Source organism: Vulpes vulpes, chromosome 6 (genome assembly GCF_048418805.1).
Source record: "Vulpes vulpes isolate BD-2025 chromosome 6, VulVul3, whole genome shotgun sequence".
NCBI classification, from domain to species: Eukaryota; Metazoa; Chordata; class Mammalia; order Carnivora; family Canidae; genus Vulpes; species Vulpes vulpes.
The window spans coordinates 113,752,149-113,778,812 of NC_132785.1; the positions used below are offsets into that span (position 1 = coordinate 113,752,149).

The following is a 26,664-nucleotide window of genomic DNA, read 5'->3' on the forward strand; positions in this document are numbered from 1 at the left end:
GTTAAGATACAGTAAGTATCTCTCATGCAATGACATTTGTTGACAGAAAAGAGTTGCTAAAATTGAAGAATGACTGAAGAACTCTTTCAAGAACTATTTATTTATATAAGAACAATTTAAAGAAGCTAAATCACCTAAATCCTAATTAAAGGTGAGAAAGGCATTTCCTTCAACTGAAGCCAAAGCAGTGAATGTTCTCTGCTGCTTACTACCACCTACTGGTACAACAAAATTTCTCACTGATGAAAAAATGATAATATTCATGTTGTCTGCTTTTCAGATGCTAAGCTTCTTCCAAAACTCTAGAAAGGACTAAGATGGGTGACCTTGGGTGAAAGTCTCGAGAGTCTTAGAGAAAGCTCTTGGTCTGAAACCAGATGGTACATTTCTTAGAGTAGTTTATTTAGCCATTCCCAGCACATCAGTATTTAAAGGCATAAATATTGTTGCTTCTGTCTTAATGAACCTTATAAAGAAGACAGACAGCCACCAGAGCAAGTAACGAACCCTCATCAATTCAGTCCCACTGAGGATCTATCAAAAACAAAAGTCCATAAGCAAACCTGAACACCAACCAGAGAGTAAAACTGCATTCAACACTGTAAGAGAACTGGCAGGGAGTCTTTACAAACTTAAGTCCACCTCTTTTGTTATTTGACCTAAAGAGCCATCAGATTGTCTTCATTATAATGATGCACATTTGTATGTATGAGAGCTGTAATTTATTGATTTTCAAGTCTCTTTTCCTCAGAGCCAGTTTAAAACAATTAGAATTTGCAAGCTGTTCCATAAAAGATAAGCACCCAGCATCAGGGGTGATATTTCACAAAAGCTGACTAGTGCATGTTAAGTAGGTGATTGCTTCTGTGGCCTTCAAGTGCCTCTGCTGTCCCTGTCCAAGGCAACTGTCCTCAATGCTCAAGGTAATGATGTTGGTATTTAAGGTTGTTGGGGGAAGTGGGAAGTGTATTTTAAGCTTAATCACTAACCAAGTTCAAATTTTAGAAAGCATGTCTCACTGTTTTAATAGCTATAAGATTTGAGAACTTTATTCCCTCCTTCAAGAGAAAAAATTAGCAAGCCAGCAGAGGTTACCATGTACAATTATCAATTGTACCTTTTTTCTTTATTCCAGTGCTCCTCTGTAACTTCAAACTCCCAAAAGCTTTTGGTAAGTTAATATAAGATCAAAATTAACTGTCCACTCCATCAGCCAGCTCTCTATTAAATCAGTAGATAATGTAAGACATAGGAAACACAATCAAAGAGATGCAATAGATTCACGCATTCATCATTTACTGAATTGTCACTAAGTTAGAAATGGAAGATGAAAGTAAATAAAAATTACAGTCTTTGATGGGAGAAAAAGGCTTATGAAAGTACTATGCATGGTAAGCTAAGTAGTACAACAAAATGCCAGGGGAGTCCGGTCAGGATCCTTCCACTTATCTGGAAGGATGAATAGAAGTTTGACAGAAGGATGAGAAGGAAACAGAATCCGGTTAAAAACCATCATCTCAAAGGAAGTAAATAAAGCGAAGTTCTCACACCCTTTCACCAAGGCGTAAATTTAAAACTGTCTCCAGATATTGGTAAATGTCTGTGGGGCAGGGGCAAGGTGGGGGTAGATTGGTTAAATCATCCCCAGTTAAGAACTTCTTAGAGAATTAACACTTACTTACACACACACATGATGTGATTTTTTTTAATTGTATATTCCACTTATTCCTGCTGCCCCATGCATTTCCTCTCTCTCCCACACCCACTCTCACATTCCTCTATTCCATGGGTGAAGCCAGCCAGGCTTAGCCCTTCTACATTTTGCTCCTTTTAGTCCAATACCTCTGAGTTCAAGGACTGAGTCATAGGGACCACCCAGCAGAGAGCACGGATGTTGCTGGAAAATGCCATACAGCATACAAAATGACAGCTTACTAAGCCATACATAGAGAAAAAACTAGTAGCTGCTTAAATACATATGTGCCAGTTGGTAAAAATCAGTGCCGTTTTAAAAGAAAATAAAGTAAAAAAAAATAAAATAAAAAAATAAAAAAAAAAAGAAAAGAAAGTTACTTAAATTCCCCCTCTCTGTCTCACAATCAGAATGCTACAGATATTTTAGATTTACACACCCACACACTTCTAAAAATAACAAGGCAGTTTACAAAATTAAATAAAAACTAAAACATATCAAGATAAAAAACAACAAATAAAAACTCAAGAAAAAAAACTGACAGAAAAATAGATGCTAACAAACCCAAGGTGGATTACTTATAATTAAACCTTAGATTTGCACTCTTGCATTTGCCAACCAAAAATATATGTATTACAATATTCCCAAAATAGCTGATAATAATGAAGTTCCCTAAGGGTACAGATGACTTCTACTATTGTCCAAACTGCTTCAGACTGGGCCAGATATCACCATGGACAAAGACGGCACTAGCATCTCCAAGTTTCTGACACCATTCTGTTTAAATTGGAGGATGAAAACTAGAAGACTACAGACTAAATCCAGGCAAACAAGATGTACTTAAAAATAATGCTATGTCATTTTAAAGCTTTTACTTTTTAAAGCTTTTATTTATTCATGAGACACACAGAGAGAGGCAGAGACACAGGCAGAGAGAGAAGCAGGCTCCCTGCGGGACTCGATCCTGGAACCTCAGGATCACACCCTGGGCCCAAGGTAGGCACTAAACTGCTGAGCCACCCACAGATCCCTCATTTTAAAGCTTTAATTCAAAAACAAACAGATTTCACACAAAAATTCCAATTTCCAGCTTCTCAAAAAATCCAGAGATCCAGATGCCTGGGTGGCTCAGAGGTTGAGCACCTGCCTTTGGCTAAAGGCATGATCACAGAGTTCCGGGATCAAGTCCCACATCAGGCTTCCTGCATGGGGCCTGCTTCTCCCTCTGCCTATGTCTCTGCCTCTCTCTGGGTCTCTCATGAATAAATAAATAAAATCTTTAAAAGAAAAAAAATTCAGAGACCTGGCAACACTGGGGGTGAATTTCTCCAGGGGCAACATGGATGTAGCACCTGCCCTAGAGTCAGACGCCCACCTTCCTATTTTCCCCAATCCCCAGTGGGCCTGCTTCACACAGTGAATTATCTGACTGACCCCACTCAGCAGTTGAGCTTGCAACTTTATTTTAGATAAAGAACCAAGACAAAGGAAGTTTACCAGTCTCATTCCCCAGTTTAAAATGAGCAGTTCAATCATGAAGAATGAATCAAGGTTAAATGCTCAAAAGTTAATGCTTTCCTTTACAGACAAGAAGGAAAATTGGATAATACACCTTTGATATTAGCCATCTCTGTAGACTATAAAACCAGAAGGATATACTACTACTGAGCAGAAGGACTAAAACTACTTAGAATGTTTTCCCACTTAGAATGTTTCCCTACTGTATATATCAGACAGCACTTTCAGAATAGAAGTGTAATAAAATGCATAATTTGGCTCTAATTCTTCACCCCTCCCTTCACTGCCTTCCTACCACAAATGGAGTTACCAGCCCAGGTCCCAGCAACTGGCTTCAGCTGGCACTAGCAGAGGTTTGAAAAGAGATTACACATGGAACTTGCTCTCCTGCAACTCTCCCATCACCATGAGGATGTGCCCAGGCTATACCGATGGAAGCTATGGGATCCATGGTTGCCCAGTGGCTTCCAGCTTAAATCAGGAGATCAGCCAACTGAAGGCAGACAAATCAGTAAGTCTAGGGATGATAAGCAAATGGCTTAGCTAACCCATCACACAAGCAATAAATGCTTGGATGCCTCCAAGGTTTGATCTGTTATGCAGTAAAAGCTAACTGAAAAATTTACTAATAAATCATTTGATTTGGTTCAGAAGATGGCTATTTCCGGAAGTTTCCTCTCAAGCCTACTCTCTGTGAGGAAACAGGCTTGTTGTGTCAGGCTGCCTTCTAATGGTGGAGACAGGACAGATTCAAATAAGGATGCACAAACTAAGCATAAGCAGTTGATAAAACAAGTGAAAGGCTAGCAATTTTTTAGAAAAAAATTCTAAACAATCATAAATAGCAGTTGGGGATATTTGTTCTCAGGATAATATTGTTTGTTTTTTCAAGAAACAAGCAATTTCTTAAGTGTAAGGTACACTTGATCTCTTCCTGTTTTTAAAGTATAAAAAGGAACTCTTAACTAGTGAACAAAACACTAAAAATTTTAAGAAAATAAAATATTTTATTGCTATTTATACCTTAAATTTGCATATTGCTTTATGGCTTACAAAGCATTTGCATTAGCCTTTTCTCTTTGATCTCCATTTCAATTCAGTAAAGTTGGTATAATTACGACCCTTTGCTTTTGCTGTTAAAGAAAAACAAAGCTTTGAGTAAAATACTTGTCTGTGATGGTTTTGCTAAAAAGTTGCAATAACAGAACTGGAACCCACCGGCCTCTAAGCTAGTGCTTTTTCCACTGCATTCTATACATAAAAGAATTATGTAAATTCTAAATACATTGCCCCATCACTGAAACGTTTTCTTTGTCCTCCCCTACCATATTCTTATGATCCATCCATCCTCTCCATCCAGAAATGCATTTAAGGCCAGAATATTCCATATGTACTTGTTTACTTAGAATTAAAAACTTATATGATGAATATAATAAAGGATTAAATACTTAAATGTGCTATAAATCCAACTTACTATAGCTATTTTAAGATGTCTTTTAAATAATCCTTTCTCTTGTTAAGAATATTTAGAACCCATTTCAGGGAGAAAAGCATCTATTTTTTTCAGATACCATATTCTAAAACCTTAAGCTTTAAAAAAAAGTTATTCTCTTCATGGTGTATATGTATGTTCTATTTCTCTTTTTCCACTACTCTCCATACCCATATTTCTTTCTTGCCCCATTTTTCTTTTACTTTGCATCTTTAGATCTTTCCTTTAATTCTTCTATAATAAAAAACTGGAATACATTTTTATTGCACTTATTGATAATGATTATCATGAGTTTGGCATTTATTCTTATTTTTAAAAGCAGATAAATTGAATGATTTGTATATTTTTTTCTAAAATATAAAAACATTAAATTTATTTTAAAAATGTCACAGGAGTTCTTAAGCTTGACTTACACCATGCACTGTTTCTGGGAATGTGTTTAAATGCATGAATAAAAATTTTAAAACCCATAGTGTTAGAAAGGAATCCAATTATAATGAAATGCACTACAATATCATTTAAGACCAATTACATTTAAAAACTAAATTGCTGGGTGTACATGGAAGCAGACCCTGGTTAAAAACCTCAATCTTGGGACTCCTGGGTGGCTCAGCAGTTTAGTGCCTGCCCTCGGCTAGGGCGTGATCCTGGAGTCCGGGGATTGAGTCCCACATCAGGCTCCCGCATGGAGCCTGACTTCTCCCTCTGCCTGTGTCTCTGCCTCTCTCCCTGTGTCTCTCATGAATAAATAAAATCTTAAAAAAAAATAAAACCTCAATCTTAAAAACCTTCAAAAAACAGAAGTTGAAATGATATTAATGCTGAATAACCTAACAGATTGTTGTATGACAATAATCCTACAAAGTACTACTGTCATCACAATGTATACATAAAAAGCTTTAAAGAAGCTAAGTATAAGTATTCAAGGCTACACACAGCTACTGCGCTGCAAGGGAGAGTCTTGAAACTTTCTCCAAAGCCCACGTTACTATTTATCACTTTTCAACACCACTGGCACCACTTATAATCCAGGAATTTTCTCAACTCATTCCTTGCCACCAAAATGGTTTCTCTAACTGTTGAGTCTTTTCCAACCTTCGCAGACACTCCACTGCTCATGTAAGACTGAATCTAGGTTCTTGAATCAGGAACTCAAGACCCTCAGCTAGCCACCCTCGTGTCCAAAAAAAGAACCACAGAAAACATAAGGCCTGCATTCAGCTGTTATTATTCCAGCGGTTCTCCCACCACTTCCATCTCTCACTAATATCATTAGTTCTGTCTAGAATACCTTCTGCTCTCTACTATTGCCACTTATTGAAATTCCACTCATCTTTTCAAATAATACAATCTCAGTGAAGCTTTCCATCTCCAGCCGGAAGTGATCTTTCCTCTTTCTGCATTCTTAGAGCTCTGTCATAGCAAGACATTTATTAAACTTGTCCTTAAAATGTAATTATTTGTGCCACAGAATTCTTTTTCAATTCCTTGAATATGGCATACTCATTTCCCTGCTGGATTCATAAGCCAGAACATACTTTTCACTCCTTTTCCCTTAGTTAACTCTTAGGTTTTTCTTCAAGTCTCAGTTCACAGGAAACCTCCCTTAAAAAACTGGACTTCACAGCCCCCGGCCAACTCTGGTCCAAGTGCCCATGGTGGATACTACCCTGTCACAGCTGAGAGACTGCTGACTATTGACTTGTCTGCTCCCTCAGCAGACTCTAAATTTTATCAGAGACGCCCATTTATTTTGTTCATGGTTGTATTTCAATACCTTGCATAGTGCTGGGCATGTATTTGGAACATTTTTAAATGAATTTACAATTAAATTTTCTTTATTATCCTGTCTGATTAATCCAGAGACAAATTTCAAAGTACAGGACTTTACAAACAGCATGTACTAATTAAATAACTGCTGCATGAAATAATTCTATGGTAATTGGCCTAGACTGATTATCTTAAGCCTTCAAAAAATATGAATTAAACTGAAAAACAGTGTAAATATGAATACTTGATAATATGTCTATGTAAACAAGGATAAACATTTCAAATTGACTTTAACATGTGATAAAATTTATAACTGAATCAAACCTAGAGAGTTTCCTTGACTTACTGCAAATCACTTTAATTTAGCACTGTCATTTGCAGCTACCTACATTTCTCAATTATTATTTATCTGTACTACAGAGCTCTAAACTCCAAATTACCCAGGTTCTTTATCACCTGGTTCCATCCTCAGTACTGTTTCAATGTACCAACTGTTGCTCACAGGTAAACACATTTTGCAATTTTAAAGCGTTCATTTTCCCACCATCAAGCTTTTTCCTTCTTTCTATGATCTATAAGATTTGCCTTTATCTTCTTCCTTTAAAATACTATCATAGCACTTTTGGTGTTTGGCTGTGAGGAGGCCGAGGTTCAACGGTCTTTGTGATTCCAAATCTGAGTTTATCCAACACCAGCCATTTCCACCATGTCACCTAAGTTCAACCCCAAATAGATCAATGTTGTATACTTCATGTGCACCAGGGGGAATGTCGGTGTGATGTCTGCCCTGGTTCCTAACATCAGCCCCCTGGGTCTGAGTGAAATGATACCTTCTGCCTCTGCCCTGATTATCAAAGCCCTCAAGAAACCACCAAGAGACAGAAAGAAGCAGAAAAACATTAAACACAGTGGAAATAATACTTTTGATAAGACTGTCAACATTGCCCAACAGAGGTGTCACGGATCTTAAGCCAAAAACTCTCTGGAACCATTAAAGAGATCCTGGGGATTGTCCAATCTGTGAGCTGCCATGTTGATGGCTAGTACCCTCATCACATCATAACATCAATAGTAGTACAGTGGAATTCCCAGCTAGTTGAGAACTACAAAGAAAAATATTTCAATAAAGGATCGACAACCAAATAAATAAATAAATAAAAACTAGTCTTAGGTCACTTCTTCACTGACATCTCTCTTCATTCAGAAAAGCCTACTTTAGGCTTACTTTAATTCACTTCTCCATTCATCCCTGAGTTCATTCATCCATGAGCACTCATTCATTCATTCATTCATGAGCACTTACATGGCAAATCCTATGCCATGTGGGGTAGACTAATTGTTCATCAGCTAACTGGATTCATTTGACCACAAATACTCCCATCTCCAAAACACTCCAAGTACCAGCATTGTACAGATCTACATGAAGAGTTATAAGAATTTCAAGGAAATGTGCATATCTGAGAAAGACCTGATCAATCTCTTAAGATCTTTTATAACTATTAATAACAAGACACCAGAAACAATGTTAAAAATCTAAAGGACAGGGGACACCTGTATGGCTCACCAGTTTAGCACCTGCCTTCGGCCCAGGACATGATCCCAGAGTCCCCAGATCAAGTCCCACACTGGGCTCCCTGCATGGAGCCTGCTTCTCCCTCTGCCTATGTCTCTGCCTCTCTCTCTCTCTCTCTCTCTCTCTCTCTCATAAATTAATAATATCTTAAAAAAAAACTAAAGGACAAATTCAGAAACATATTTGCAATATATGAGAATGAAGGGATTAATCATCTCTTTTAAAAAAAAGTAGAAAAAAGAATAGTGCAGTAGTGAAGGATGCAAAAGAATATGCAAACAGGCAATTCACAGAACACATATAGCCCTAGCAAACATATAACATACTTTATTTCACTAATAATTGCAAATTAAAAGATAAAATCATATTCTTGTTTCTCTGTTCTGTACAGAGAAAAAAAGTTTTGGCATGGACACACCTTGCTATAAGAGTATTATATAGAATAACTTTTCAGGGTGTCTGCTCAGTTGGTTAAGAGTCTGCCTTCAGCAGACATCATGATCTCAAAGTCCTGGGATCCAGCTCCACGATCATCTGGCTCCCTGCTCAGCAGAGAGTCTGCTTCTCCCTCACCCTCTGCCTCGCCCCCATGCATGTGCATATGTGCACTCTCTTTCTTTCTCAAATAAATAAATAAAATCTTTCTAAAAATAAGATAAAACAGAATAACTTCTCTGGAAAACAACTGGCAAGACAAGTAAAAATAAATAATATGCATGTTTTAACTCAAAGATTCTATATCTATAAATATTATTCCAGGAAAACAAAAGAAGATGAATGTACACATCTCACATGTAGGTGTATGTATAATTTCACTCAGAATTATTTATATCAGCCAAAAAAAAGAAAAAAACACATAATACATTAAATGGATCTATTCATTGAGATAACTGGTAGCAGTTAAAACAAAGTAGAACTTCATGTATTGACAATAAAGAAAAACACACTATAAAATAGTATGAACAGGATGAAAATATTACATAATAGAATCAACCCAGTGACAATATTATATGGATAACAATGAACTCTAGATTATTTTCATTATTACTCTCAGATGTATCAAGACTGCAGTTGAGATTTTCTGGGCTAGATTATCCTATCAGGCCCCTCCAGCTCTAAAATTCTTTAATTCTAAGAATTTTGTACAACATAGATCTTGGACATGGTGTATTGCAAGGTCCCATTGGGTCTCCCTTCTATGTTTAAGGGCCCTTTATAAAAATACAACATGCAAATACTGGGGTGCCTGGGTGGCTCAGTTGATTGAGCATCCCACTCCTGGTTTCAGCACAGGTCATGATCCCAGGGTCATGGGACCAAGCTTCACATAAGGCTCCACACTTAATGGGGAGTCTCCCGTCCTCTTCCTCTGCCTTTCCCCACCTCTATGATAATAAATAAATCTTAAAAAAAAAAAAAAAAAAGCTAATAGAACCCATACAAAGAGATAAATGGTATATATGGTACATATAATCTAAAAGTGCTACTGTAAACCAAATCCAATTAGAGAGAAATCATACAGCATTGGGGCCTCTTTGTAGTTTGTAGGACTGGGATTTGTCAAAAGATATGGGGACAAAAACCACTGTTCTGGCTCCTGGTACCAAGCAAGTCAAAGAAATCTATCTGAACCTCAATTGCCTCAATTGTAAAATGGAAATAAGCATAATAACATTATATATGTCTTCTTTGGTGAAATTTCTGTTCATGTCTTTTGCCCACCAAAGAAGACATACACATGGCCAACAAGCGCATGAGAAAATGCTCCGCATCACTTGCCATCAGGAAAATATAAATCAAAACCACAATGATATATACCACCTCACACCAGTGAGAATGGCTAAAATCAACAAGACAGGAAACAATGAATGTTAGAGAATATGTGGAGAAAGGGGAATCCTTTGGCACTGTTGGTGGGAATGTGGTACAGCCACTCTGGAAAACTGTGTGGAGGTTCCTCAAAGAATTAAAATAGAACTACCCTACAACCCAGAAATTGCTGGGTTTACTGGGGATTTACCCCAAATATCCAGACGCAGTGAAAATCCAAGACACCTGCATCGCAATGGTTATAGCAGCAATGTCCACAATAGCCAAACTGTGGAAGGAGCCTCGGTGTCTGTCAAAAGATGAATGGATAAAGAAGATGGGGTCTATATTTACAATGGAATATTACTCAGCCATTAGAAACAACAAATACCCACCATTTGCTTCAACGTGGATGGAAGTGGAAGGTATTATGCTAAGTGAAGTAAGTATAAAAAAAAAAAAATGAAGCAAGTCAATCGGAGGAGGACAAACATTATATGGTTTCATTCATTCGGAGAATATAAGAAATAGTGAAAGGAATTATAGGCGAAAGGAGGGAAAATGAGTGGGAAATATCGGAGAGGGAGACAGAATATGAGAGACTCCTAACTCTGGGAAACGAACAAGGGGTAGTGGAAGGGGAGGTGGGCGGAGGGTGGGGGTGACTGGGTGATGGGCACTGAGGGGGGCACTTGACTGGATGAGCACTGGGTGTTATACCATATGTTGGCAAATCGAACTCCAATAAAAAAATAATACCAAAAAAAAGTATTATATAGATACCATATAAAAGGTGCCTAATACAATGCTTGGGACAAAATAGGTTCTCAAATACTTGACTAACAGATACAGTTGCATCATTGTTGCTCTTGCTAAGGTATCTAGTTTGTTGCCCTAAATTTGGTAACATCAAATCTATTTTGTTCATCTGAATTTTTGTAACACCCCCTTTCACAACCATCGTATTTTATCTCTATACTACCTGTTAGAAAGGAGATTCTTGCCCCTCAGAAGTCTATCTGTTAAGATATTCTTACCCACCATATGCGAAAATCTGTTAACTCAGAAACTTAGGGAGAAAGCATACTTACAAAGCACACCCCCAAAACTCCGTGTTGTTCGCCTCTGTGTTCTCCTCAGTGCTCTTCTTAGGCACATATGTCTGCCTCCTATCATTTCTTCATGAGGTTCAGGGCAAAAGGCCTAGTCACGTAGATGATCTTTGGTTGCCCCCACACTTTCCCTAAACTGCCTATAGATAAATGAAACAAAGGGGTAAAACACACCTATAATTTTACATTTTTTTATATAATAAAAGATCAAAATAAGTTCACCCTCACCCTGCACAATTTACAGCACAGCAGACAACAGAGAAAGTGTCCTGGGATCATGCAAAAGCCCCAGTGAACTCACAGGAATTCCTCACATCTAAGTACTCAGCCACTATACCTGGTCACCCCTTGGGCTGGGAATTACAGACCAAATGTGGCTCAAAATACTGTCCCTAAAGTTAACATGTTACTTCTGAATTTAATGGCCCGACTTATTTCTAAGCCAGGAGTGAACTATCTGCTACCATTCCTAAAGGAAATATTTTATAAGCTGCCCAACTTTTCCTACATTTAATACTGCAAATTAATAAGTGAAAGTAAAATGTCTTTGGTTGTGAGAGAGAGCTATGGACAGAAATATTTTCAACACTCGGTGACTGCTTTCAAAGCAGTCTGTAAGAATCCACGGAAAGTTATTCTGGGAATCGGTCACTGTCTACATAAAAAGTTGTTCTGAGAATACATCTATAAACAACTTCAAGGGGAAAAAAAAAAAAGTACTCTGGAAAAGTGAAATCAAAATAAACTGTTAGAGAGTGTTCAAAGTGACCCAGATCACGCAGTGACAGGACATAAGTAGGATGCACAATTCACTCATCTAACAAAGAGGCAAATTTCCCAAAGGCGAGTTCTACAAACAACCCAATTTTTCTGTTAATGTGAAATGGCTTTAGTTTTCCTCTTCTGCGCTGCCCATACAGGAGCCGCCAGCCACGTGAGCTACTGAGCTCCTAAAACCTGGCCAGTTTGAAACGACAGGTTACTAGAAGTGTAAAATATATGAGGGAATGTGAAGACTTGGAGCCTTTAAACACAATCGCTTTGAGAATGTAAAATATCTCGGGGATCCCCAGTGGCTCAGCGGTTTAGCGCCCCCTTCGGCCCAGGGCGTGATCCTGGAGACCCGGGATCCAGTCCCAGGTCGGGCTCCCTGCATGGAGCCTGCTTCTCCCTCTGCCTGTGTCTCTGCCTCTCTCTCTCTGTGTGTGACTATCATAAATAAATAAATAAATAAATAAATAAATAAATAAATAAATAAATAAATAAATAAATAAAATTAAAAAAAAAGAAGCTAAAAAAAAAAAAAGTTCTTAAAATCAATTTATCTGTTCAATGTGGGCACTCGAAAAATCTAAAACTTGCCTGTGTGGCTCATATTATATTTCTATTACACAACGCGGTTCTGCACGACGAATGAAATAAGCAACAGACAGCGAGCCCTCCCGCGGCGTCCGGCCCTGCGCGCTAGGTACTCTACACCCGGGGGGCTGGGTGGCTCAGCGGTTAGCGCCGCCTGCAGCCCGGGGTGTGATGCTGGAGACCCGGGATCGAGGCCCACGTCGGGCTCCCTGCATGGAGCCTGCTTCTCCCTCTGCCTGTGTCTCTGCCTCTCTCTGTCTCTCTGTGTGTGTGTCTCATGAATAAATAAATAAAATCTTTAAAAAGGGAAAAAAAAAAGAATTTAGGTACTCTACACCGAACTTGGAGCCACACGGCTGCAAAGCGGTCCCACGAGACGTCCGCCTGACGGACTGAGATTCATCAAACGCACCGAGGATGCCGCTGGAGTTCAAGGCCAGGCGTTCCCACCGAACAACTTCAGGGAAGGGGCTCCTGGCAGCCAGGCTGGGGCAGCTTCCCCGACCGCCTAGGAAAGCCACAGGCCACCGGCGCAGCGCGCCCAGGAGGAGCAAACCCTTGTAACCGCACGACAGGTACAAAACGTCAAGTTGGCGCCGGAACGACGCCCACAGCCTTGACAGCTCAGGCCGCGCAGCTGCGGGCAGCCGGTTTGCACCTGCGGAGTTCAAGCTCCCTGGTAACTTGGCCGCGGCTCGCGCGGAGGGAGGAGGCGCCGGGACGCCGGGACGCCGGGACGCCGGGATGCGGGGACCCAGCCCCCCCGCCCCCCCCCCGCCCCCCCGCCGCCCATCCACGACACTCCACCCGGCCGCGGCCACACCCCAGGCGTCCGCGCAGCTCCGGCGTCCCCACCCCTCGGACCAGGGCAAGCGGGACCGAAAACCTCTCCGACGGGACAGGGAAGCAGTCACGAAAGGGCGAGGAGCCCGCTGCGGACGATACCTGAGACAGAAGAGGACCCCTGGTCCTTAAAGCCGGATCATCGCCGAGGCCCCTCCCGGCTCCCACGGCCGCCAGCGACCCAGAAGGTGCAACTGACCTGACGCTGCGGCGCAACCGACTGTGCTCTCCCCAGAGTCGCAGCTATGGCAACTTGAACTAGCCGCCTAGCCACAGCGAGAGAACAAGACCCCGCTGCTGCCGCTTGGCCCTCTGGGAGTTGTAGTCCATCTAGCCCTCAAAAACAACGAGTCGTCAAGGGAAAGCGGCCCTAAGAGAAACTTCAAATCCCAGGATGCCATGCGACTGGCTTCAGGGCGACTTTCCCGGAAGAAGCCGGATTAGCTGCCACCTGAGTCCCTAGGCCGCGCCCTCTGGCCCTGTTCTTTTTTTTTTCTGTTAAAGGGCCAGTATCTTATTTAGGAAGGAAACACCTGATCGTGAATTAGCTGCCTCCCCACCCACCATCACCGTAATTTATTGAGAAAAGTCTAAAATTTTTACTTTTTGAGCAGATAAGAAAGATTCAAGGTAGTTTCAATAATAACAGACTCTGTTGCTTTTACTCCTTTCAGATTAATTTCCAGAAATGAAATGTACAAATCCCCATAATACCAGAGCCAATGTTTTTTTTCCAAAGGCCCACAAATTCTTAGAGCTGGAAGGGGACATAAATTGTCTAATCAAACCCTTTAAGCCTGAAAAGAGTGACTTACCCAAGATCTCAGAGCTCATTAACACCAAACCAAAAGTCCATAAGGCTGTCACTTCATGATTGCTGCTACATTCAGTCTAGGGTATCATCCCCTCAGTCATTTTGGAAGAAGAGAGATGTATTCCACTCAGAGAGGTTGGTTTCAGTCGCAAAAAAGAAAAAAAAAAAAAAGGCGATTAAAAAAAAAACCTCTACGAAGAATTCAACTTTGGAAAAGCTAAGAAGAAGTGAAAATCAATTAGTCATGTAGAGCCTCATTTCCTGTGCTCTGCCAAAAAGACCATTGATCCTTCCCTCCTCAAGGCTACAATCAAAATTTCTGTTATCTGTGAAAGCTTTCCTGGCTACATCAGGAAGAGCTAGATCACCCTGAATGAACAGTTTCCCTATTCTAATAATTGTGTGCTGTAATTATCCACTTCCCCATTGGTAACTTCCATCAGACTCAGCCCTTCAAAGGCAGGGCCAAAACATTTTTTTAAATATTTTATTTAAATTCAATTTGCCAACATACAGTATAACACCCAGAGCTCATCTGGGGCCAAATCTTTCAAAATCAGTATCTCTCTTTGCAGCTTTGCCTCACTTTCCACTCTCCCTTCATCTCTCTCTCTCTCTCTCTATCTCTCACACACACACAGACAAAATCATAAATAATTAGCACACAAATTTGATATATTAAAATAATCCAATTATTTTCTCTGGCGACATTGAGGGGTAAAGTTTATTTCATAACATGTTTGAACATAAAATAATTCTTCTAAAAATTACCTATGTATTTTCATCTATCTTCAAGCTGCTTGCTCATAGTTGTATTCAAAAATATACTCTACCTGACGCAGGGATTAAGATAATTCAGAACAGCCATAAAGTTTCCCCATATACATGCAGAAGCATAATAATAACTCCATTAACATTTTAATTTTTCAAAACAATTACATTCATTCATTTAATTCAGCAAAGGTATGCCATATGCTTCTAGCAACCAGACACTGTATTAGACACTAAAGATGCAGTAAACATGAGGAGATATACAACAATTTCTGCCTTCATTTGTTCAGAGACAAGTGAAGAAAAATACTGTTAAATTTCTACAAATCTGGGTGAGAGATTACTGTGTAGATTTCTGTGAGAGACACGAAAGAGAAACTTTTTTGAGGAAGTGATATCTGATCAAATGCAGGAAGAATGACTACCAAAAAATATAATGTCAACTTGAACTGCACCACAACCTCTCTTTACTGGTCCAACCATTTTTAGAGATTAAATTCTGGAACCCCCATTTTTAAAATGCTATTAACAAAACAAAGCAAAATCAGAGGACACAATTGGGACAAAGGGATGGAGAATCAGATTTGAGTTCATTATGACCAAGATATTTTAAAATACACTATTAAATTACAGCAGCTTTTTGTCATATTATGCTTTCAATCCACAGATGTGACATACAGAAAAAAATCTAGTGAGATCAGATCATAGAATCCTTCTCTTTTTCTTTTTTTTAAAAGATTTTATTTATTTATTTATGGGAGACAGAGAGATAGAGAGAGAGAGAGGCAGAGACATAGGAGGAGGGAGAAGCAAGCTCCATGCAGGGAGCCCAACGGGGGACTTGATCCTGGGTCTCCAGGATCACACCTTGGGCCAAAGGCGGCGCTAAACTGCTGAGCCCCCCAGGTTGCCCAATCTTTCTCCTTCTTAACAAAATAAAGTAAGAGCGCCAACAAAAAATATTTACACAAAATGTGTCTTATAACTTGCAAACCCATTTATTGCATTTAATCAGTGTGATAAACCCACATTATCCAACTCCAAAACCACACTCAAGTTGAATCACTTGATCTTAGAGTTGGAAAAACCCATAAAGATTATCACCTGCAGAACCCTTCTTTTGCAAATAATGTAAATAGAAGCATAGAGAGATTCCATGATGTACTGGTTTGCTAGTACTGTTAAAAGTTGCCACAGAATAGGTGGCTTGAAAAAACAGAAATTTATTTCTCCCAGTTCTGGAAGCTGCAAGTCCAAGAGCAAGGTATCAGTAGGTTTAGGTTCTCCTGAGGACTCTTTCATTGGCTCATAGGTAAGATATTCTCTCTCTCTAGTTATAGACTTTTCCCTTTGCAGACAGGTACCTGATGTCTCCCTCTCTTCCTATGAAGAAAACCAGTTATTTAGGATTAGGGCCCCACCCTTAAAACCTCATTAAACTTTAATTGCTTGCTTAAAGGCATTGCCTTCGAATATTGTAATATTGATGGTTAGGACTTCAACATATGAGACTGGGGAGGAAGGAGGACCCAATTTAGCCTATAACACACAATTTCCTCAAAATTGTACCTTTTTACAATAGTGTCATCAATGATCTTCCCACAACACAATACCTTGATAATTGTATGTGGCAGATATTTTTAATATACCTCACCCATATGACCCCTTAACTTGGAATGGTTCTACCCATAGCGTTGGGACCCAAAATCTTGTTTATATTATATAAAGCCCTTTCTCTGACCATGGCTGATTGGTCAATGATGAAACAATTTGAGCCAATCAGGATCTTTATCCTTTGAGAGTTTAAAAGTGGGACTCAAGCATTCAATTGGTTGCCTGAATAGTCTTGATGTAAAGGTACAAGCTGAGGCTGTCATGGTCACATGACCATCTTCATCGACGGTCAAGGAGAAATTGAAAAATCTGATCTGCAGAGAAAGAGAAAGAGAAATGAGTAAATCAGCAAAAGTGCAGCCCCAGAGGAAATAAGCCTAAAGGGACAGAACCTTGGATCCTGACAATTTCCAAGTTATGGCTTTAATCTCTTGTTATTTCCACTATATTTCACATATATGTGTTCTAGGATACATTAGAGGCAGCCGGAGATGGTTAAATGCACAAATTCTTGACCCAGAGCACTTGGGTTCAAATCTTAGCTGTAATACCTCTCAGCTACATCACCTCAAGTATCTAGTCACTCTGTGCCTTCATTTCTTCTCCTGCCAAATGGAATTGATAAGACTAGTATCTAATATGTAAAATTGTTTTGAGGATAAAAGAAAGAATGTATATGAAGTATTTCACCCGGTGCCTAATCTATAGTAAGCATTCAGTATACATTGGTTAATATATAACATGATATCCCAGAATGTTAGTTTCATGAACATCAAGGCTTTGTTTATTATTTTGTTCAAGGCTCTTAGATCAAAGAACATACCTTGTTGCCTTCTGAAGATTTCCATTTGAAGCTTAAGTTCTCTGTTGATTGAAATCCAAAGACCCTTGAGTAAGATTACATTGATGAACCCTAATTGTCCAGCCTATAAAATCTGAGTTCCTAACATTACATAAAATTTTTTGAGCAGCTTCATTAGAAACAATTTTGAACTATACCAAACATTAAACATCTAAATGGATTAATCAGTAGGAGGTTCTGGGGTGGGTCTAGTCTGAAAACATTGACATGATCATCATATCCTAACTCATCAAGAATATATAGCATAGAGCAGGAAAGACAGCTACTACATAAGAAGCTGTTGGGTAGCAGACATAAGCAGTGCTATTTCAAGTAAAAGGGCCAAAAGTTGTGTTTCACCAATACCTTGCAAACAACAAACTGTGAAACAGCAGCAACAAATTGATTATTTCCATGTGACAGAAAAATATAATTGAAATGCTAACCAAAAATTTCCTCAAGTATTTTCTTTTCTCACTTGGTTCTCCTCCCATCACCATTTAAGCCAGGTAAGTTGTTCTGTGCTTATAGCCTCAGAGAAAGCATGTGACCACAGAAAGCAGAAAGGGAGAAGAATAAGAAGAGAAAAAGTAGAGGAAAAAGTGTTCTCACCCTGGCTTTTGAACATTAATCATCTAGATTCTCAGATAAGACTGACCGCACAACTTGTGGGGTTCAATGCAAAATAAAAAGGTCAAGCCCTGTTCAAAACTGATCCAGATTGTCAAAATGGTGTCAGTAGAGCCTTAACCAAGAACAGGGCCCATAAAATCGCACAGATCACCAATGGAACAGAATAGAGAGCCCAGAAATGAACCCACAATTATGGTAAATTAATCCATGCCAAAGGAGGCAAGAGTATACAACTGGGAAAAGACAGCTGGGGAAACTGGATAGCTACACGCCAAAGAATGAAAGGACGACTTTCTACCACCACACCAAAAATAACTCAAAATAGATTAAGACCCAAATGTGAGAGCTGAAACCATACACATCCTGCAAGAGAACACAGGCATTTCCCTGACATTAGCCATTGCAATGTTTTTCTAGATATGTTTTGTAGGACAAGGGAAACAAAAGCAAAAATAAACTACTCAGGCTACATCAGAATAAAAAACTGTTTCACAATGAAGGAAACCACCAACAAAACATAAAGGCAACCTACTGAATGGGAGAAGATATTTGCAAATTACATATCTGACAAGGAGTTAATAAACAAAATATATTAAAAAAACATACAACTCAATACCAACCCCCCCAAATAATCCAATTAAAAAATGAGCAGAGAACCTGACTAGACACTTTTCCAAAGAATATATACAGATGGCCAAAACACACATGAGAAGATGCTCAAAATCCCCATCAGGGAAATGTAAATCAAAACCACAATGAGATATCACCTTACACCTGTCAGAATGGCTAAAGGAAAAAAAAAGACAAGAAATAGTAAGTGTTGGTGAGGATGTGAAGAAAAAGCAACCTTCTTGCACTGTTGGTGGGAATGTAAATTGATACAGCCACTATGGAAACAGTATGGAGTTTCTTCCAAAAATTAAAAATAGAAATTCCATGTGATCCAATAATTCTACTACTGGATATTTTACACAAATAAAATGAAAATACTAATTCAAAAAGGTATATGCACTCCTATGTTTATTGCAGCATTATTTACAATAGCCAAGATAGAGAAGCAACCTGAATGTCCATCAATAGATGAATAGAGGGATCTCTGGGTGGCGCAGTGGTTCGGCGCTTGCCTTTGGCCCGGGGCACGATCCTGGAGACCCGGGATCGAATCCCACATCGGGCTCCTGGTGCATGGAGCCTGCTTCTCCCTCTGCCTGTGTCTCTGCCTCTCTCTCTCTCTCTCTGTGACTATCATAAATAAATAAAAATTAAAAAAATTTAAAAAAAAATAGATGAATAGATAAGGAAGATTATATATGTAATCATGCTATTTGTGACAGCATGCTATTTGTGACAGCATGGAGGGACCTATAGGGTATTATTCTGAGTGAAATAAGTCATATTGAGGGAAAAATACCATATGATTTCACTGATGGTTGCCAGAGAGGAAGAAGATAGAGGATGAGCAAAAGGGATGAAAGGAGTGGGAGATACAGGCTTCCAGTGATGGATGAATAAATCACAAAAATAAAAGGCACAGCATAAAGAATATAGTCAATGACACTGTAATAATGTTAGAGGGTGATAAATGGTAGCTACAGTTGTGAATATAGCATAATGTATAAACTTCTTGAATCACTGTGTTATGCACTTGAAACTAATGTAACATTGTCAACTACATGCAAATTAAAAAGAAAGAAATTGCACATCACAAACCCATGAAGCCAATCTTGCTTTCAGAAAGGAGTTATGGTATAAGCAAAGAATTTGGAAGAAAATACCATGAACAAAAGCAGTCCCTCAAAATAAAAGTGATTCCTGATGGAAAACTGTGAGAAGACACAGAAAAAAGAGTCCTAGAATGGGGATTCGGGGAACAGATGTGAAGATGATGAAGAAAAGCTCATGCCCATAGAGTGCCCAGCCTCCTCAAGCAAGTGCTATTCAGAGCCTGAACCTAGCCATCCTGCCCATTAGTGTTAAAAGAAAATGTCCCTTTAAAAGCAGCCTGCATTTTGTCCAATGGTTGTCCAGCACAAGTAATGATCATCAGTACCATTAGACTTTGCTTGGTTCCATCTAGCCACCGCAGATGGTCAAGTTCCTGTATACTATCATGAGACAATTATAAATCTTAAGAAGGAAGATAGAATGCTAGAATAAGGTAAAGGAGAAATATCCCACATCCTGATTTGTTAGGACTGAATGCAACTATTCGAAATTCTCTTTGAACAAAGACAGCGATGAAATTCACTCTCTTTATGCCAGCACAAAGTGATCATAAATGGTTCTTGACTTTTTCTGCAATCAAGTTTTCAAGATAACTGCAAGCCTAAGAAGAGTCAAAATAATACAAGATATTCCAAAGATGGTAATGCACACTTTTGAAAGAATCATCATCAACCATTCATTGTGTAGAAGCACTGTTGATCCCATGATATCCTTTTCAATTACGCACTTAGTAATTATAGACATTTGTCACAGTCAGGAGGATCGCATATAAAAAAAATCACAGCAGTTTGTATGCATTTCAGTCAAAATAAGTAGCTATTAATGTACAAACCCCAATTATTAAACATTGTCATTATAGCCAAGTAATACAGCCAATGCTCTACTTTAATAGACATCTTCAGAAAAAAAAAAGTGTTCTATAGTTTTTAGTGTATAGATCCTTTACTTCTTTGGTTAGGTTTATTCCTAGGTATCTTAAGCTTTTGGGTGGAATTGTAAATGGGATTGACTCCTTAGTTTCTCTTTCTTCAGTCTCATTGTTAGTGTATAGAAATGCCACTGATTTTTGGGCATTGATTTTGTATCCTGCCACACTGCCCAATTGCTGTATAAGTTCTAGCAATCTTTGGGTGGAGGTTTTTGGGTTTTCTATGTAGAGTATCATGTCATCTGCGAAGAGGGAGAGTTTGACTTCTTCTTTGCCAATTTGAATGCCTTTAATGTCTTTTTGTTGTCTGATTGCTGAGGCGAGGACTTCCAGTACTATGTTGAATAGCAGTGGTGAGAGTGGACAACACTGTCCTGTTCCTGATCTTAGGGGAAAGACTCCCAGTGCTTCCCCACTGAGAATTATATTTGCTGTGGGCTTTTCATAGAATGAAACTAGACCACTCTCTTTCACCATACACAAAGATAAACTCAAAATGGATGAAAGATTTAAATGTGAGACAAGATTCCATCAAAATCCTAGAGAAGAACACAGGCCACACCCTTTTTGAACTCGGCCACAGTAACTTCTTGCAAGATACATCCACAAAGGCAAAAGAAACAAAAGCAAAAATGAACTATTGGGACTTCATCAAGATAAGAAGCTTTTGCACAGCAAAGGATACAGTCAACAAAACTAAAAGACAACCTACAGAATGGGAGAAGATATTTGCAAATGACGTGTCAGATAAAGGGCTAGTTTCCAAGATTTATAAAGAACTTATTAAACTCAACACCAAAGAAACAAACAATCCAATCATGAAATGGGCAAAAGACATGAAGAGAAATCTCACAGAGGAAGACATGGACATGGCCAACATGCACATGAGAAAATGCTCTGCATCACTTGCCATCAGGGAAATACAAATCAAAACCATAATAAGATACCACCTCACACCAGTGAGAATGGGGAAAATTAACAAGGCAGGAAACAACAAATGTTGGAGAGGATGCGGAGAAAAGGGAACCCTCCTACAATGTTGGTGGGAAGGTGAACTGGTGCAGCCACTCTGGAAAACTGTGTGGAGGTTCCTCAAAGAGTTAAAAATAGACCTGCCCTATGACCCAGCAATTGCGCTTTTGGGGATTTACCTCAAAGATACAGATGTAATGAAACGCCGGGACACCTGCACCCCGATGTTTCTAGCAGCAATGTCCACAATAGCCAAACTTTGGAAGGAGCCTCCGTGTCCATCGAAAGATGAATGGATAAAGAAGATGTGGTTTGTGTATACAATGGAATATTACTCAGCCATTAGAAATGACAAATACCCACCATTTGCTTCAACGTGGATGGAACTGGAGGGTATTATGCTGAGTGAAATAAGTCAATCAGAGAAGGACAAACATTATATGTTCTCATTCATTTGGGGAATATAAATAATAGTGAAAGGGAATATAAGGGAAGGGAGAATAAATGGGTAGGAAATATCAGAGAGGGAGAAAGAACATAAAGACTCCTAACTCTGGGAAATGAACTAGGGGTGGTGGAAGGGAGGAGGGCGGGGGGTGGGAGTGAATGGGTGACGGGCACTGAGGGGGGCACTTGACGGGATGAGCACTGGATGTTATTCTGTATGCTGGCAAATTGAACACCAATAAAAAAATAAATTTATTATTAAAAAATAAATAAATAAAGTCAGCAATAGGCTGGAAGTAAAAGGTTGGAAAAAGAAAAAAAAAAGAAAAAAGAAAAAAAAAAAGGCATTTACACCAAACACTCCTTTCTGATATTTGGACCATGTTAATGGTTCTTCTACAAAAAAAAAAAAAAAAAAAAAATGCGTTATGTTCTATAGTTATTCATCTGCTATATCTAAAAGGATTTTTTGTGTGTTTTTAATGGATCTGAATGCTAACAACTTTTCTCTTAAAGTGATTCATCTTCTCATTTCATGTGTTCATTTGCCCTAGTATAAAACTTATGCTAAAGCAAGAAAATTGCTTCATTGATTATCATAGCAATTTGTTGAGCAGGCTATTAGAACATGTTTATGCTGAGGCTTGTTCCTATTTACTGGATTGAAACCAGTAGGCATAGGAAATTTTACCTCCATTATAATTGCCACCAAGCCAATTTCATGCAGTCTAAATCCTGATTAAAATGTTACAGATAAAAAAAAAAAAAGTTACAAATCTCAGCATACCACTTCTATTCCTAGCAAAGATGGAGTCGTAGAAACCAGATATACCCTCCCACCAGAATCAAACAAACAAACAAAAAGCAGGTAAAATATATGAAGTAATGCTTTTTAAAACAGTAAACATCAGACAAAAAAGGGTAATGATCCCTGAGAGACAGGAAACAAATAAGATTAGCCTTAGAATTGACAGAACTTACTGCCTTGAATTTCCAGGCTATGGCGTCAGGAAAAGGAAGCCAGGCAGAGTCCAGTGCATGCTCGGAATGAAGGAAATAGAGCTGAGAATCTGGAAAGCCCAATGTAACTGGAGTCTGCACGACAGAAACTGGAGAGAAGAGAGCTACATAGAGAGAAAACTCCAGAGAACTACGAAGGATCTCCATGGAGTATTCTGCAAGGTAAACATCTTCATATGCATGTGAAGAAACTGAAGCTAGAGAAAGAAGCATCTAACAGGATTGGAGGGGAAAGTACCTGTCTGTCACACAGGAGCAGGAATAGTGACTATTCCCAACAGCTGGACTGACACGGTTCACTATTCACGGACCATTAGAAAGAAAAGTCTTGGCTAAGGAATGGGGAATATCTAGCGATAGATCAAATGCTACTCTGGTCCCACCTAAAAAAATCAAACTGTTTCCAAGTAATATAACCATATCTGGTAACAAATATTAAGAATATTTATATGTGGGCAAATAGTCCAGCACCAAAAGGAGTAAAATTTACAATACCTACCATCCAAACAAAGATTATCAAGCACACCCAAAAGGAAAATGCAACCCTTTTTAAGAAGAAAGATAAACTAATCTAAACTGACCCAGAACTAACAAAAATGTTAAAATTACCAAACAAGAACATTTTTGTGGGTGGAATTGTCTCCCCCAGAAAGATGTCTTGAAGTTTTAATACCTGGTACTTGTGAATGTGACCTTATTTAGAAATAGAGTCTTTGTAGACAATCAAGTTGAATTGAGTAAAAATCATTTGGGGTTCACCCTAATCCAATGACTGATGTCTTTATATGATGAAGGAATTCTGGTCATAGAGACATGCAGAGAGAGCATCTTGTGATGACAGAGGAGAGATTGGAGTGATGGAAGCCAAGAGACATCAAGAATCGTTGGCAACCATCAGAAGCTGGAAGAGGTAAGGAAGCATCCTCCCCTAGAGCCTTCACATAGAGCATTTACCAGACCTCATCTTGATTTTGGACTCCTACCCTCCAAAACTAGGAGGGAATTATTTTTCTGCTGTTTTAAGCCATCAAGCTTGTGATACTTTGTTACAACATAAACAAATACAGACATCAAAATAGTGTTTATATGTTCAAGAAGTTACATAGAGACAGGGAAAACATGAAAAAGGCTTAACTTGAAATTATAGATATGAAAATGTTACCTAAGATGAAGTTTGTACTGATTGGATTAGTGGCATGTCAAATATTTCAGGGAAAAAAAGATTTTGAAGATATAGGAAAAGAAACTATGGAAAGTGAAAAACAGAAAAAGAAATTTTCTTTTGAAAAAAATGAAAAAATATCAATGAGCTCTTTGTAAAACAACTTTAAGCAACCCAATATAAGTGTAATAATCAATACTCAAAAGAGTGGAGAGAGATAAGGGGATAGAAAAAAATAGAAATAATTGCTAAAAAATTTCCAAGTTTCATGAAAACTTTAAATACACAAATCCAAGAACCTCAAAATACTGCACAAGAAATATGAAGAAAAATACACCAAGGTACATGGTAATCAACCAGCAGTAAAGTAAGTCTTAAAAGCAGGCTGAGGGAGAAGAAAAAAATTGTGTTACGAAAGAACAAAGAAAATTATGACAAAAATTCATCATTGGAAACCATGCAAGAAACTAAACAATGGAACAATATTTTTTAAATCCTGAAAATGAAATCTTTGATTAAGTAGCAATGATGTACTTTTAAAAAGAAGGCAAGATTAATACTTTTTCAGACACACAAAAGCTGAAATCATTCATATCCAGCAGATCTGTACTGCAAGAAATGTTAATGAAAGTCTTTTAGTATTTAAATTCCTTGAAAAGGTAATTGGCTATCTTAACAAATAATAATGTATTATGGGGCTCGTAATTTATGTGTAGGTAAAATGCAGGGCAGAAGCATAAATGGAAGTCAAGTTCTTAGATCATACAAAAAGTGGTGTAATATCAATTGAAGGTAGACTATAATAACTTAAAATGTATACTATAAACCCTAAAACAGCTGCTATGATAACCAAAGAGTTATAGCTAAGTCAATAAAGATAAAGTGGAATGATGAAAGTTTTGAACTAATCCAAAAGGAGATTTTAAAAGAAAAGGAGAAAAAGATTCAAACAAACAAAGAAGTGGGACAAATAGAAAACTAATAGCAAGAATATGGACCTAAACTTATTATCAGTTATGATATCATATGGAAATGATCTATACAAAATAAAAGGTAGAGATTGTCAGATTGAAAGCAAACCTAACTCTATGGTATATGTAAGAAATGCATTTCAAATATAAAGACGTAGAGAGGTTAAAATAGGGATGCCTGCACGACTTAGTTGGTTAAGTAGCTGCCTTTGGCTCAGGTCATGACCTCAAGGTCCTGGGATGGAGCTCTGCTCAGGGCTTCCTGCTCAGTGGGGAGTCTGCTTCTCTTTCTCCCTCTGCCCATCCTCCTCTTTCTCCTCCTCGTCCTCCCCCTTCCCCTGCTTGTGCCAATGCTCTCAAATAAATAAGTAAAATCTTTTTAAAAAAGAAGTTAAAATAAAAATATAGAAAAACAATAGCATGGTAATGATAAGCAAAAGAAGGGTGGATTGACTCTATCAATAAGTAGATTAAAGAACAAAGGATATCACAAAAAATAAAGAAGTCCATAATGTTAACAATGTTAATAATGACAAGGCATCAATTTACCAAGAAAATAACAGAGTTCTAAACATCTATATACCTGTGAACAGAATGTGAAAATACATGAAGCAAGAACTGACAAATGCAATGGAAAAAAAGAAAAATCCTCAATGTAGTAAAAAAAAATTTCAGTACCCACATTTCATAATTGACATAATAAGTAGATAAATCATAAAAAATAACTAAGACTTGAACATTATCAACAATTTGACCTATTGACATTTACAGAATGCATGCTTTGACAACAGCAGGATACATTTTTTTCTAAATGTATATTGATCACTTGATCAAAATAGACCACATTCTGAGTCACAAGTGTCACTAAATTTAAACGTTTTCAAGTCATAAAAACTATATTTTTTCTCTAAGTGGAACATTTTTAGAAATCAATAACAGAACAACATCTGGAAAATCCCCAAATATTTGGAAACTCACACACTTCTAAATAACCCATGAATCAAAGAAGAGATTTTTAAAAATTAGAAAGTGTTTTAAGCTGAAGGAAAATAAATTTACAAGATATCAACATTTATGAGATATCGCTAAAGTAGTACTTATAGGGAAAATATATAGCACAATATATCCTTAATATTATCAAAGAAAAAAGTCTCAAATCAATACCTTCAGCTTTCAAATTAAGAAATTAAGAAGGACAGGGGCATCTAAGTGTCTCAGTCTATTAAGCATCTGACTCTTGATCTCAGCTCAGGTCTTGATCTCAGGGTCATGAGTTCAAACCCTGTTTGGGTTTCATGCTGGGTGTGGAGCCTACCTTAAAGAAAAGAAAAGAGAAAAGAGGGGGGAGGGGCAAGATGGCGGCAGAGCAGGGTCTCCAGGTCACCTGTCCTCAACAAATTACCTAGAAAACCATCCAATCATCCTGAAAATCTACGAATTCGGCCTGAGATTTAAAGAGAGACCAGCCGGAACGCTACAGGGAGAAGAGTTCGCGCTTCTATCAAGGTAGGAAGACGGGGAAAAAGAAATAAAGGAACAAAAGGCCTCCAAGGGGGAGGGGCCCCGCGAGGAGCCGGGCTGAGGCCGGGGCGAGTGT

General features: G+C 38.5%; 1 protein-coding gene across 11 annotated transcripts in view; it reads right to left on the bottom strand.

Annotated features, from left to right (window-relative positions):
* CEP128 (centrosomal protein 128) overlaps positions 1-26,664 on the bottom strand; it is a 489,572-nt gene that overhangs the window by 380,231 nt on the left and 82,677 nt on the right. For 2 of the 11 annotated variants that reach the window (XM_072762167.1, XM_072762159.1), the window contains exons 1-2: positions 13,272-13,497; positions 10,947-11,107 (exon numbers count right to left, since the gene is read on the bottom strand). The gene's annotated coding sequence lies outside the window, so the exon portion shown is untranslated. Of the gene's footprint in view, positions 1-10,946; positions 11,108-13,271; positions 13,498-13,984; positions 14,377-26,664 lie in introns of those variants that run through there. The other 9 variants (XM_072762168.1, XM_072762161.1, XM_072762164.1 and 6 more) reach the window with 7 other exon arrangements.